Source organism: Bubalus bubalis, chromosome 7 (assembly GCF_019923935.1).
Source record: "Bubalus bubalis isolate 160015118507 breed Murrah chromosome 7, NDDB_SH_1, whole genome shotgun sequence".
NCBI classification, from domain to species: domain Eukaryota; kingdom Metazoa; phylum Chordata; class Mammalia; order Artiodactyla; family Bovidae; genus Bubalus; species Bubalus bubalis.
In genome coordinates this window covers 44,639,859-44,653,826 of record NC_059163.1, presented here as the reverse complement: position 1 = coordinate 44,653,826, position 13,968 = coordinate 44,639,859, and the positions used below count along the sequence as shown (strand labels likewise).

The 13,968-nt window shown below is 38.4% G+C and overlaps 1 long non-coding RNA gene across 7 annotated transcripts in view; it reads left to right on the top strand.

Moving 5' to 3' along the window:
- LOC112586189 overlaps positions 1-13,968 on the top strand; it is a 197,662-nt gene that overhangs the window by 74,016 nt on the left and 109,678 nt on the right. Inside the window, exon 1 of one of the 7 annotated variants that reach the window (XR_003110599.2) lies at positions 10,470-10,624. The exons of the other annotated variants lie outside the window; for them this stretch is intronic. This is a non-coding gene — a long non-coding RNA (uncharacterized LOC112586189). Of the gene's footprint in view, positions 1-10,469; positions 10,625-13,968 lie in introns of those variants that run through there. 7 annotated transcript variants of the gene reach the window in all.

The following is a 13,968-nucleotide window of genomic DNA, read 5'->3' as shown; positions in this document are numbered from 1 at the left end:
AGTTAATAATGTGTTAAAAAATCATATATATGTCTATGTACCAGGGGAAGATATGTTTCACTTATCTATTGATGTTTCACAATCATTCCAAAATGTATAGGAGTAAAATAATACTATTTTACTTGTGCATGGTTTCTCTGGGTCAGGAACTTGGACAGAGCATAGACTGTCTTGTCTTGGCTCCATGATGTCTGGGGGGTCTCACTTGGGAAGACTCAGATGTCTGGGAATTTGAATCATCTGGAGGCCTCCTCACTTACATGTCTGGCACTGGATAAATGGATTGGGTTGGGATAAATGGAAGGCATGACTCACCTGGTATGGTTGATTGGTCAGACTACTTGTGTCCTTTCCATGTGATTTGGACCTCTTCACAACATGGTGGCCTCAGAGTAGTCAGACTTCACACTTGGGGGTCCAAGAGTGTTTCAGAGGAGAAAGAAAGATCTGTATGAGCTTTTATGACCTAGCCTCCAATGTATATAGGATCACTTCTACAAGTTCTATTCATTAAAGTAGTCACAAACTTGACTCAGTTCAAGGGGGGTGGGGTTATAATTCACATGTTAATGAGAGAAGTATCAAAAACTTTGTGGTTATGTTTTAAGACTACAAGGGCTAGAGAAAAATTAGTTGTACATCATTCTAGTTGCATCTGTTGGTTTCAAGGACCAAGTGGTTTTATTTATTTATATGAAAACATGGAGTGAAAAGATAGATGACCTAGTTGAAAGGAAAGGATTTTAATAAGGAGCATCTGTAGGAAAAATAGTGCTGCTTCTCTGATCCATTCTGATTTATGCTGACCTTGATGTTTTTTCTTGTTTAAATATGTGTTTCTGTTTTTTAGCTCTTTCCCATTCCCTGATTACACAATTACAAAATGTACATAAAAATGTAGGAAGTAGAATTATGTTTCTATCAGTCTTCCCACCAACCATCCTACTACCAAGAGGAAATCACTATTAATTTTCTGATCTCTGTCTATCTACAGATATACCTATCCAGTGTTTTTACTATGATAGTTTTATATACTTTACATAATAGTATACACACAGTATTATATTGCCTGTGTTTTAATTTTAACATTCTGTTGTAGCTTTTTTTTCATATAACTAAAATAATCTTTTCTTTTTGCCTCTCTTTATATCATTGTGTCTGTGTGTGCATGCTCAGTTGCTTTAGTTGTGTCCAACTCTTTGTGACCCTATGGACTGTTGCCCACTGGGTTCCTCTGTCCATGGGATTCTCCAGGCAAGAATACTAGAGTGGTTTGCCCCTTCCTCCTCCAGGAATTTTCCTGACCCAGGGACTGAACCCACATCTCCTGCATCTCCTACACTGTAGTCAGACTTCACCTACTGAGCCACCTTGGAAGCCCCTGGAAACCTAATCATTATTAGGTTTTAAAATGAAAAAATTAAATGTAAATTAAAGCAACACATACTTATGATATAATGTTAACACACAGCTGAATAAAATTAAGGAAATAAAGCCACTTCCCCAACCAGACCTAAGTTATTGGTCTGTAAATAGATAACCCCCCCTTTTTTTTTTTCAAAATGAGATTTTAGTTCATTTGCTGTTTTACTACTTTTTTCCCCTTAATATTAGTAAAATTTGAACTTTCTCTGTTAGAATTTGTAGATTTATCTTTATTTAGATAGTCTCTAATCCAAGTTTTTCAATGTTTGATATTAAAAAAAATGCTGCAGCAAACATCTTTGCAAATACTTTTTGCACATCTGTAAAGCTTTTCTGTAGTATAGAAATCTAGGAGTGAAAATGCTGGCTCAAAGGACTAATCATTAAAATTTTTGATAGATAATGATGAATTTTAATCATCTGTTTTAATAGATGTATAATACCTCCATATATAGACGAAACTTAATTTGCTTAATCTTTTCTCCAAAATTAGACATTTAAGTTGTCTGATGTTTTCCCCATTGATAAATAGTGCTGCATGAATATCCTCATGATGAAATCTTTGTCATCATTACTTTAGGATTGATTTTTATAAAGGAAATTACTTGTCATAACATATGAACATTTTAAAGACTAATCATTCATATTGCCGAATTGGTTTTTCAGAAATGTTGTATCAGTTTGCAGGTATCTGCAAAACTTTGAACTTGAGATTGGGATAAAATGTTGCTATAAAACGTTATAGTTGGTTCAAAATAATTTCCTATCAGATCAGATCAGATCAGTCGCTCAGTCGTGTCCGACTCTTTGTGACCCCATGAATCGCAGCACGCCAGGCCTCCCCGTCCATCACCAACTCCCGGAGTACACTGAGACTCATGTCCATCGAGTCAGTGATGCTATCCAGCCATCTCATCCTCTGTCATCCCTTTCTCCTCCTGCCCCCAATCCCTCCCAGCATCAGGGTCTTTTCCAATGAGTCAAGTCTTCGCATGAGGTGGCCAAAGTACTGGAGTTTCAGCTTTAGCATCATTCGTTCCAAAGAAATCCCAGGGCTGATCTCCTTCAGAATGGACTGGTTGGATCTCCTTGCAGTCCAAGGGACTCTCAAGAGTCTTCTCCAACACCACAGTTCAAAAGCATCAATTCTTCGGCGCTCAGCCTTCTTCACAGTCCAACTCGCACATCCATACATGACGACTGGAAAAACCATAGCCTTGACTAGACGAACCTTTGTTGGCAAAGTAATGTCTCTGCTTTTGAATATGCTATCTAGGTTGGTCATAACTTTCCTTCCAAGGAGTGAGCGTCTTTTAATTTCATGGCTGCAGTCACCATCTGTAGTGATTTTGGAGCCCAGAAAAATAAAGTCTGACACTGTTTCCCCATCTATTTCCCATGAAGTAGTGGGACCGGATGCTATGATCTTCATTTTCTGAATGTTGAGCTTTAAGCCAACTTTTTTACTCTCCACTTTCACCTTCATCAAGAGGCTTTTTAGTTCCTCTTCACTTTCTGCCATAAGGGTGGTGTCATCTGCATATCTGAGGTTATTGATATTTCTCCCGGCAATCTTGATTCCAGTTTGTGTTTCTTCCAGTCCAGCGTTTCTCATGATGTACTCTGCATATAAGTTAAATAAACAGGGTGACAATATACAGCCTTGATATACTCCTTTTCCTATTTGGAACCAGTCTGTTGTTCCATGTCCAGTTCTAACTGTTGCTTCCTGACCTGCATACAAATTTCTCAAGAGGCAGATCAGGTGGTCTGGTATTCCCATCTCTTTCAGAATTTTCCACAGTTTATTGTGATTCACACAAAGGTGAATGTGGTCCACTGGAGAAGGGAATGGCAAACCATTTCAGTATTCTTGCCTTGAGAACCCAATGAAAAGTATGAAAAGGCAAAATGATAGGATACTGAACGAGAAACTCCCCAGGTCAGTAGGTGCCCAATATACTACTGGAGATCAGTGGAGAAATAACTCCAGAAAGAATGAAGAGATGGGGCCAAAGCAAAAAGAATACCCAGCTGTGGATGTGACTGGTGATAGAAGCAAGGTCCGATGCTATAAAGAGCAATATTGCATAGGAACCTGGAATGTCAGGTCCATGAATCAAGGCAAATTGGAAGTGGTCAAACAAGAGATGGCAAGAGTGAATGTTGACATCCTAGGAATCAGCGAACTGAAATGGACTGGAATGGGTGAATTTAACTCAGTTGACCATTATATCTACTACTGTGGGCAGGAATCCCTCAGAAGAAATGGAGTGGCTATCATGGTCAACAAAAGAGTTTGAAATGCAGTACTTGGATGCAATCTCAAAAACGACAGAATGATCTCTGTTCATTTCCGAGGCAAACCATTCAATATCACAGTAATCCAAGTCTATGCCCCAACCAGTAACGCTGAAGAAGCTGAAGTTGAACGGTTCTATGAAGACCTACAAGATCTTTTAGAACTAACACCCAAAAAAGATGTCCTTTTCATTATAGGGGACTGGAATGCAAAAGTAGGAAGTCAAGAAACGCCTGGAGTAACAGGCAAATTTGGCCTTGGAATATGGAATGAAGCAGGGCAAAGACTAATAGAGTTTTGCCAAGAAAATGCACTGGTCATAATTTCCTATAGTTAAAGTTAATTATGTATGGCTCAGATGCACAGTCACGTCTGACTCTTTGTGACACTTTGGACTGTAGCCCTCTAGGCTCCTACGTTATGGGATTTGTCAGGCAGGAATACTGGAGTGGGTTGCCGTTTCATCCTTCAGAGGATCGAATCTGTGTCTCCTTCATCTCCTGTATTGTAGGCAAATTCTTTACCACTGAGCGCTCAGGAAAGCCCCAAAGTTAATAGCATCTAGTAAAAAAAGGGCCAGCATTTGGCCAGAAATGATAAAAAATTTTCCAGTGATTCATATATTTCTCAAAATTCCATGGAATTTCTATGAAGAATGTCCTCTGTTGTCCCTTGGCAGTCACCTTCCTATTGCTACAACAATAAAGAAATCTGGATATATCTTAGTGGGGGTCAGGTCACTTGCCCTGGTATGAGTCTATTGTAAATTAATATAAAATAGAAAATTCTCAGTTCTGGAAATGTACTGTTTATCTAAAGAAAAACAATGTTGGAAATGATTCCCAAACAAAACTGTCTCCATGTTTACAACTGGATTCTGAAACTTTTAGAGCTATATTTTATTACTTCATAATTTTTCTTGTTCTTCAGGTTAAAATAATATTCTGAGGCAAACGGCTTTTGTATCTTTTGAGAGAAGTGTTTTAGGTTTAGGATATAAATAAATAGAGGATTGGATTTCTAGACCACCCTAAATTTTGACTTCCCCCTTTTTCCCTCCTTTTCTTTTATGTTGAAGTTTACTCACTTGTTGTTTAGTCCCTATTGCTATGGATGGATAATTTATTTGGTTAGGGTGTGTATTTGTTATTAATTTCACTGTTAGGTTCTCAGCTCAGTGAACACAGAAAGTATTGCTTGCATATCTTTGTCTCTCTGGATAGTGCTGAAAAAGTACCTTGACTACAGTGGGGTCTTCATTTGTTTATTCATCCAGTGTACAAATAGGCACACATTCTGTACCATACACTGTGCTAGTTCTGGAGAGTCATTGTGCATTCCTAGTTCTGTTTATTTTCCAGTTTCACTTGCAGTTGGGTTGGGGCCATATGACTTGTTCTGACCAACAGACTGTGAATGTTTAACTGGGCTGAGACAGAGTTGATGTGCTACCACCATCTCTCTCTCTCTCACTCTGTTATGGCAACCTTGGAAGTCAAATCTGAGATGATGGCATCAGAAGATGCAGTCTCAATCCCCCTGTAAGTGGAGGTGAGATGAAATTTCCCACCATGTACACTAGACATTGTGTGAGTGAAAAATAAACTTTTCTTGCCTTTAACAATTATGATTTTCAGGTTTACTTTTTTCTACTGCAAAACTTATTCTATCTTGCCCTTAAACATCTCATGCTGCTGCTGCTGCTGCTAAGTCGCTTCAGTTGGGTCCGACTCTGTGCGACCCCATAGACGGCAGCGCACCAGGCTCCCCTGTCTCTGGGATTCTCCAGGCAAGAACACTGGAATGGGTTGCCATTTCCTTCTCCAATGCATGAAAGTGAAAAGTGAAAGTGAAGTCGCTCAGTCGTGTCTGACTCTTCACAACCCTGTGGACTGCAGCTTACCAGGCTCCTCCATCCATGGGATTTTCCAGGTAGGAGTACTGGAGTGGGTTGCCATTGCCTTCTCTGAAACATCTCATAGTCTATGCAAAGTAAGGACAGGTATGATTCACTTTTGAGCATGTGACTGTTAAATCGAGTGACCTATAAACTTTAGGTTCTCAATGTAATAAGAGTTCAAAATGACTGGTTTCTCTGGGTTTTGGTCTTTAACAATTTGCAAGTTTGAGGGAAAACTTTTAACTTCTTGGGGATGTAATTTTCTCATTTGTAAAATGAGAGGGCAGCATGTTTTTCCTGCTTTAATTCCATCTTTGCTTTGTAAGCAGCTGTGAGAGGAGAAGAAATGGAGACTATAAAGATGTTCTATCTTTATAAAAATAGGTACTTTTTGTGATTTCCTGGTTAGGTCCTCATAAGACTACAGTTGAAGTAGCAGATGGAGGCAGGAAGGGCCATTGTCTTCTAAAAGACACAGATCTTTCAGCCTATCTTCAGGGAAGCCACAAAGATTTGTTGCAACCCATTCATTACTATCAACAAGGATACCTTTCCTTTGGAAAGAGGATACTCACAATACTGTCAAACTCCTACTCAATCTTCCATGTTGGATATTGCATCTTAGGGCAATTTTTTCTGGAATATCTTCTCATTCCCTTACACAAAGGAAGTTATCCACTGTTGCCTATGTGCTATCTCTACATTCTACATATACTTTACTTATTACATGGTCTTTTATTGCCTTTTTTTTTAATAGCTATTTTTGCTCTACTTACTGCATACTTTAGATGGAAATGGCTTTTTTTCCCATTATATCCCCAGGGTCTAATCCAATGCCCAGCACAGTATAGCTTTAATAAACAGTTCTTAAATAACTGAATGACAAGCAAGTGAATCCTTTACGGTTACCCAACATTTCCTGGTAAACTTGGCTTGGAAATGGATGAGAGAGTGCCAGTACTCTAATCTTTTTGCAGTTACCATAATCCCCTCCCTACCCTTTTTTTCTCTTAAAAGAGGGGCTATTTCCATGTAACCTGCCATGAAGTTGCATTGTAAAATCATGTTTTAGCTCTGGCTTCTTAGCTTGTTTTTGAAAGGGAATTAGGAAGTTTAATGCATTTGTGTTGCTAAAGAGCTTGAGATCTGCTCAGGAAAGTCACTTCAGAATGCCTAAGTGCTAGTATCGTAATATTTATTGAGAACTGATGAATAGAGTTCTTAAAAAAGTCTTGCTCATTGAAAGCATGCTATACTAAATCCCATTTGTCTTGGATATAGGATTTCTGAAAGATGAATGGATAGAGGAAATTAGTGGATTTTGTAGTGGATTATTAAGAGTGAGCAATTTTTATGAAGGCCTTTTTCTTAAAGTGATAGATGCTAAAAAAATACCTTTAGCTGCACCAACATGGGCCTGGTAACTACAAGTCTAATGCACAAGCAGATCCCATTTGCTGACAGATGGACAGTATGAGGGGCACTTCTGCCTTGAAGTCTTTTCTGGGATGGGGCAGAATAACTGCTGAAGGTCACGCTGATCTAGAGTCCCTAATGTTGGGTATTTCATTTATGGTCACATGCATTCTCTGGGAGAAGGGATTCATTCCTGTGTTTTGTGGAGTTTGATAGCTTTTGGTATTTATACCAGGAATGGCTTTAAAAAATGAACATGTCTTCAATGCTGAGGGAGGATTTATTGATCAGGGTGGTTGCTGCCTGAGTTGGGACAGTCAGCTTGGTCGTTCAGTTGTGTCCAACTCTTTGTGACTCCATGCACTGTAGCACACCAGGCTTCCCTGTCCATCACCAACTGCCAGAGCTTGCTCAAACTCATGTCCTTCGAGTTGGTGATGCCATCCAACCATCTTATCCTCTGTCACCTTTATTTGGAAGAACTTGGGAAGTCCCTGATGGCTCAGTGGGTACAGAATCTGCCTGCAATGCAGGAGACACAGAAGTTTGATCAAACCCTGGGTTTGATCCCTGGGTTAGGAAGATCCTCTGGAAGAAGAAAATGGCAACCCATTCCAGTATTCTTGCCTGAAAAATCCCATGGATGGAGGAGCATGGTTGGCTACAATCCAAGGGGTTGCAAAATCAGACATGGCTGAGCGACTAAGTGTGGGGAGTTTCTCATGGAGACAGCTGGAGGGGAAGAAAACTATTCCACTTGGTGGTGCTGAATATTCTCTAAAGTGTGTTTTATACATCTAGTCTAAAACATGCCCTTCTCTCTATAGCTAGTGAAAAGACCAAGACTGAATTTTTCTTCTCATATCCAATTTTTGCTTCTGGTTACTTAATTTTCTCTACAGAGGTTCTCTTGATGTTAATTCAAATCTCATTTTATTTCTATAAAAGTATATAGTTTCTTTCCTAGTGGCCCCAAAAGACCTACCCTCTCCAAATTTTCAGGAATGAATACTCCAAAACAGAAAATCTATCTCAGTTTTTCACTCTCAAAGAGTACTTGCTATCATCATTATCCACAAACTTCTATCAACAACCCATTCTGCATAGTAATAATAGTTACAATAATAGAGGTTCTGACACTGGGAGTATTCATGCAACTTTCATAGTTACCATGAAGGAGAGGCAAGAACAGCATCGGTTGTACAAATTCAGTGTTGAACTATATCAAAATGATTGCTTGACAATCATCTATATTTAGCACTTCTCTCAGAAAGACAGGCTTTGATGACGTCAATTCCTCTGATCAGAGGAAGGGAAAGTTTTCCCCCACAAGTGACAGTAGGAGGTATGACTGGGTGTGGATACAGGTACATGTGTTGTGGTTGCATGCAAGGTATGTGGGAGAGGGTGAGTAGAAAATAACTTTAGCTGAATGACATTGACATTATTGTCTCTAAAGTAGAAGTTAAAGTTTTCTACTAAGAGTGGGCAAAAAAGGAGCTTAAAGAGTGTGGTTATTATTCAGACTAGGCTGTAGGTTATCAGATGTGTCTTCAAATCACAATTGTAAATTTCAGTAAGTTAAAGAATTTAATTTTATTCTCCATCATTATTATCATGATCAATCCTCTAGGTCTGTGACTTCATCAGACAGCATGTATGCTTATAGAATTGTGGTGTACTCTCTGAATTGAGATGTTATTTCGAAGGCAACAATAATGTAGCACCGGGACACACGGGCTCTAATATTGCCTGTAGTTGTAAAGTTGTGGACAAAGATCTCCTGAGTTGTGGTAAATTCTCATTAACTCAGAAGCCAGATGGAAGACAGGAGAGGTTGACTCCGCCTACTGCACCTCTGAGGGTTTACACATCATTCTTCTTTGTCCAGTTGCTCCATAAGAATTGGTGCACGCGTGCTAAGTTGCTTCAGTTGTGTCCGACTCTGTGTGACACTATGAACTGCAGCCGGCCAGGTTCCTCTGTCTATGGAATTCTCCAGGTAAGAATACTGGAGTGGGTTGCCATGCTCACCTTCTGGGGGATCTTCTTGACTCAGGGATTGAACCCGTGTCTCTTATGTCTACCTACATTGGCAGGTTGGTTCCTTATGCTGGCACCACCTGGGAAGCCCTCTAAGGAATTGAGCAGGGCACTGTTTCTAAGTACTTCATAGGACTTTATGGATGATTGCATCAGTATGAAACTTTTTTTTTTTTTTTTTACTTTTTAATTTTGTTATATTTTCTTCCTTGGAAAGATTTGCATTGAAAGAACTCTGTATATAGCTTATCTGTTCACAATTTTAGCAATTTGTCTGCATTTCTACTCTGAATTCAACTATTACCTTTTTGAAGCTGTTCATGTCATGTTAAGGAAAAAAACCACTTCTTTTTGAAGCCATAAGAAGAGCAGAAGTAGATATTGCTATTCAGTAAGGAGTGGGTATCATTAGCTTAGTATATCAGAAATCCTCTGAATATAGGAGGATTTCTTCTGAAATGATATAAAAATTATTTAGCAAAGAATACCATTGTCATAAGCAATTCATCTTCCCAAAGACTTCTAACCTTTAATTTCTCACTTCTCTTTTTCTGAAGCACTAAGCAGGGGAAGTTTAGTGTCAGTACTTATAAAAGCACATTCTCTTTACCCTGGTCTTCTGTGTAAGTGAGGCAAATTAAAATTTAGGAGGACTGGGTCCTTTCAAACTCAACTACTACTTGACCTTGATAATTTTATTATTTCTCTCTGAGCCTCAAGTTCCCCATGTATAAGGTTGGACTCATAATGATCTTGCATTTATATACTCCTTTGAGGATTATAAAGGGAAGGCACCATATAAACCAGGAACTCTTTATTCTTTATAGTTTTCAACTGAGAGTATTACTTACCTAGGGTTCAGAACATATCAATGAGGAGCTAGAAGTAGGATTTTTAAAGAAAGGTTAACCTAAAAGTTGTGCAGAGAGCAAATGTTTATATATTAACTTATGTAATCCCATTGGCTTCCAATATGTTTGGAATGTTTCCATAGCAAAAATCATATACCTCCAACTCATAAGAGGAAATTTCACTTGAGAATCCTGATACTCAACTTCAGGGATTGTTTAGCCTTTGTTAAAAATATAGTCTGCTTAAATTTAATTCTCCTACTCATTCGGGTGGGATATTAGATGATCTTTCTGTATGGTCATGCATATACAGGATTTTAAAAATATACTGGACACTAATTATTCTAATTACTATCTCAATGTATATTCTCACTGTCTCAACTGAAGTTGGATTGTTTAAGCTATGAGACTGCTGAAGTTGTTTAGGAGATGTGTTTAGTAGGAGGAAACTTAGAAAGGTGTATTTTCAGAATAGATGTTGTCTTCATTTAGAATAATAACAAACCTGTACTGTCCCTTGGTCTTGATTCCCAGAACTAGATTAAAAGAGGATTCTACAGTGGAAGTGCTGATGAAAACTGCAAGAGGCCTATGGTCTTCGGAGGCAACTATGACTTCATATCTAAAATAGATCATTGTTTGCATTAGCAGCATTAACAAAATTAATCTAAACCAACTGTGATCCAGGTAGGAAAGAATTGTTTTTTGGAGAAGAACAGATAAACCTAAGTAAAAAGAATTGAATAAGGTCTTCTTGCTTATACAATGGTGAATTGCAAACAGATGTTCCAACTGTTTAACTAATTAACATTTACGGGTAAGGAGCAGCACTGGAAGCTGCAAGATGGTAAGTAAAAAGCAAATCATTTCTATATACCAATATGTCTCTTAATCAAAGAAAAGTATAAATAAAAGAATAACAACAATAACATCATAATTCAGGAATTAAAGATCTTGAGGGTAGTAGAACTACTCAGCCCTTTAAATGGGTAAAATGTGCTAGAAGTACTAGCTGAGAAGAATAAAGAAAATTATGGAAAAGAGAAAGTGGAAGAAAGAGAATGGAAAACCTGTTGGAGTTTCAGTTCAGTTCAGTTGCTCAGTCATGTCCAACTTCTTGTGACCCCATGGACTGCAGCACACCAGGCTTCCCTGTCCATCACCAGCTCCCAGAGCTTGCTCAAACTCATGTCAATTGAGTCGGTGATGCCATCCAACCATTTCATCCTTTGTCATCCCCTTCTCCTCCTGCCTTCAATCTTTCCTGGCATCAGGGTCTTTTCATATGAGTCAATTCTTCACATCAGGTGGCCAAAGTGTTGGAGTTTCAGCTTCAGCATCAGTCCTTCCAATGAATATTCAGGACTGATTTCCTTTAGGATGGACTGGTTGGATTTCCTTGCAATCCAAGGGACTCTCAAGAGTCTTCTCCAATACCACAGTTCAAAAGCATCAATTCTTTGGTGCTCAGCTTTCTTCATAGTCCAACTCTCACATCCATACCTGACTACTGGAAAAACCATAGCCTTGACTAGATGGACCTTTGTTGTCAAAGTAATGTCTCTGCTTTTTGATATGTTGTCTAGGTTGGTCATAGCTTTTCTTCCAAGGAGCAAGCATCTTTTAATGTTTATCATTTATTAACTACTGAGAATACCATTTTGTGAACTTATGTAAATGGAAGTGTTAATCACTAAGTCATGTCTGACTCTTAGTGACCCCACAGATTGTAGCCTGCCAGGCTTCTCTGTCCATGGGGATTTTCCAGGCAAGAATACTGGAGTGGATTGCCATGCCCTTCTCCAGGAGGTCTTCCCAACCCAGGGATTGAACCTGGGTCTCCTGCATCACAGGCAGATTCTTCTATAATATCTTTGCATTATTTGGTGATGGAAAAATGACTTTAAATGTATATTTTACACAATCACATTTTATAATAAAAAGTTGTGGAATCTCCTTTTCAATATACTGATGGAGAGAATGTAGCGTGGTTGTCATCAGTGGCTGCAAATGTAAATGATAACGTGTCTTGAGCCATTAAAGAGTGGCAGAGACTGTGGTGAAATGTCAGCCACCAGTTATGTTCAGATAGAAGAGGATGAACTTCCTGACCCCTTCAGTCCTAAGTTCCTGACTATGAGTAAATTTCTTTACACTATTTTAAAGACAAAATTAAATGTGGCTTCTGTGAGTAACAGATCACCCATGAGAAGCTGATCTCTTGTGAACAAAGGTATTTCATAGCCTCAAGAAGGACAGCTCATTTCTGCAATGGTGCTTGCTCTATGAACAGTGGGTGCCCTATTGCTGATTCCAGGCAGCATAAACTTTGTACAGCTGACATTTTCTGACTCAACTCCTGCCATAATTGAAATTACTTTATTAAACAAGCTTGAATCATTTCAATTACTTCGTGGCCTGGAGTGCTGGTGGCATACATGATGACTACATGCTGATTAAATTAGAGCTCGTACACCCTGGAAAGATGTGCACACCAGAAAATGGCTTTCTGTTTCTTCAGTATAAAAAAGCCCTTTCTAATTCACATTCACTGGATAGATCCCTTTGGGTTGTATATTAATATTCATAAGATAAACCACATAGCTAAAGCAGAAGATTAAAGTCAAGTCTCTTAATAAAGAAATAAGAGTAATGACTACAGTAAAATCTCCAAAAATGCCATTATCCCCCTGAAGAGTGAACACTACTACTGTACATGTGTTGAAGCTGAGCAAGAGAACAATAAAAAATGAATTACTGCAGTGATTTGGATTTTAAAATCCGCTAGAGAGGAATGAACAAACACAAACACTTAGACCAATAGAAAAGAAAATCAGGATCAGACGGTTGTACAAAGCAGCATCTTAAGAGTAGAGTTTACAGTTCACCTTATTTCGATGTGAGAATAGTATTTGTGCTCTATGAGATAGCACTAAAAATTATGTCTCTTAAATAGACTATACTCTCTTGGATACTGCACTGAATTCTGAGGATTGGGGGTAAACTAGGAGTCATTCAGAGAGTTGATTCTTGTTAGTTTACCCACTACATGTTTGCTTTCCTTTGGCCATTTTGTTGAAAACTCCTTGAAGAGATGAGGACATTACTTTGTATATGCTTTCCTAGATATTTCCTTAGTGACCATTTTGAGCTGGATACTTCTTAGGAGCTGGTGATTCAGCAGCAACAGATAAAGCTTCTGCTTTCATGAAGCTTATATTCTAGTGGGAATCAGTAAACATCTGTACTAGTTATAATGATGATTTCAGAGAATGAGAAGTGCTAAGAGAAAAAGGTGATAATATCGTTGGGGTGAATTGTTTGTTTTTGGTGGGATTTTTCCCTGATAGGGACCTCAGGGAAGGTCTGTCTTTAAGGAGGGGACGTTTGAAAAGACAATACTTGCATGTTAATGCCATTATAATAATAATTTATTTTTGGATCATACTTTAGAGTTTACAGGGCACTTTCAAATAAAATATATCTTTTAGTCCACATATCAATCTTGTGAGATCAGAATTATGATCTTAATTTTCTAAATGAAGCTAATAACACTTAAGATGACTTGGCACAAATTATACAGCCAGTGTGTGGCAAGACTTAGGTTCATGCTGTTTATTACATAGGTACTTTTAGTTTACACAGAAAACTAGACGATTTAAATAAAACCCCAAATACTGTTACTTCAAAAGCATTATTTTTGCATAACCTCCTTTCAGTCTGTGTGTGTGTATATGTGTGTTTGCCTGAGAACATAAGGTGTATATGTATTGATTCAAAAAGAATTGAACTCTTTCAAAAATGTATTACTCAGTAACTAGATTGTACATTAACATTCGGTCAAAACCAACTTATAAAGGAACTGTGATGGTCATTTCTATAATTTACAAATATTCAAGGTGTACCCCTCATGTCACATGGCAGGCTACAGTCCATAGGATCACAAAAGAGTCAGACGTGACTTAGCGACTCAACAACAACAACCCCTCATGTCACAAGGTATATGTTAGTCCTGCAGTCTAGTTTATTCC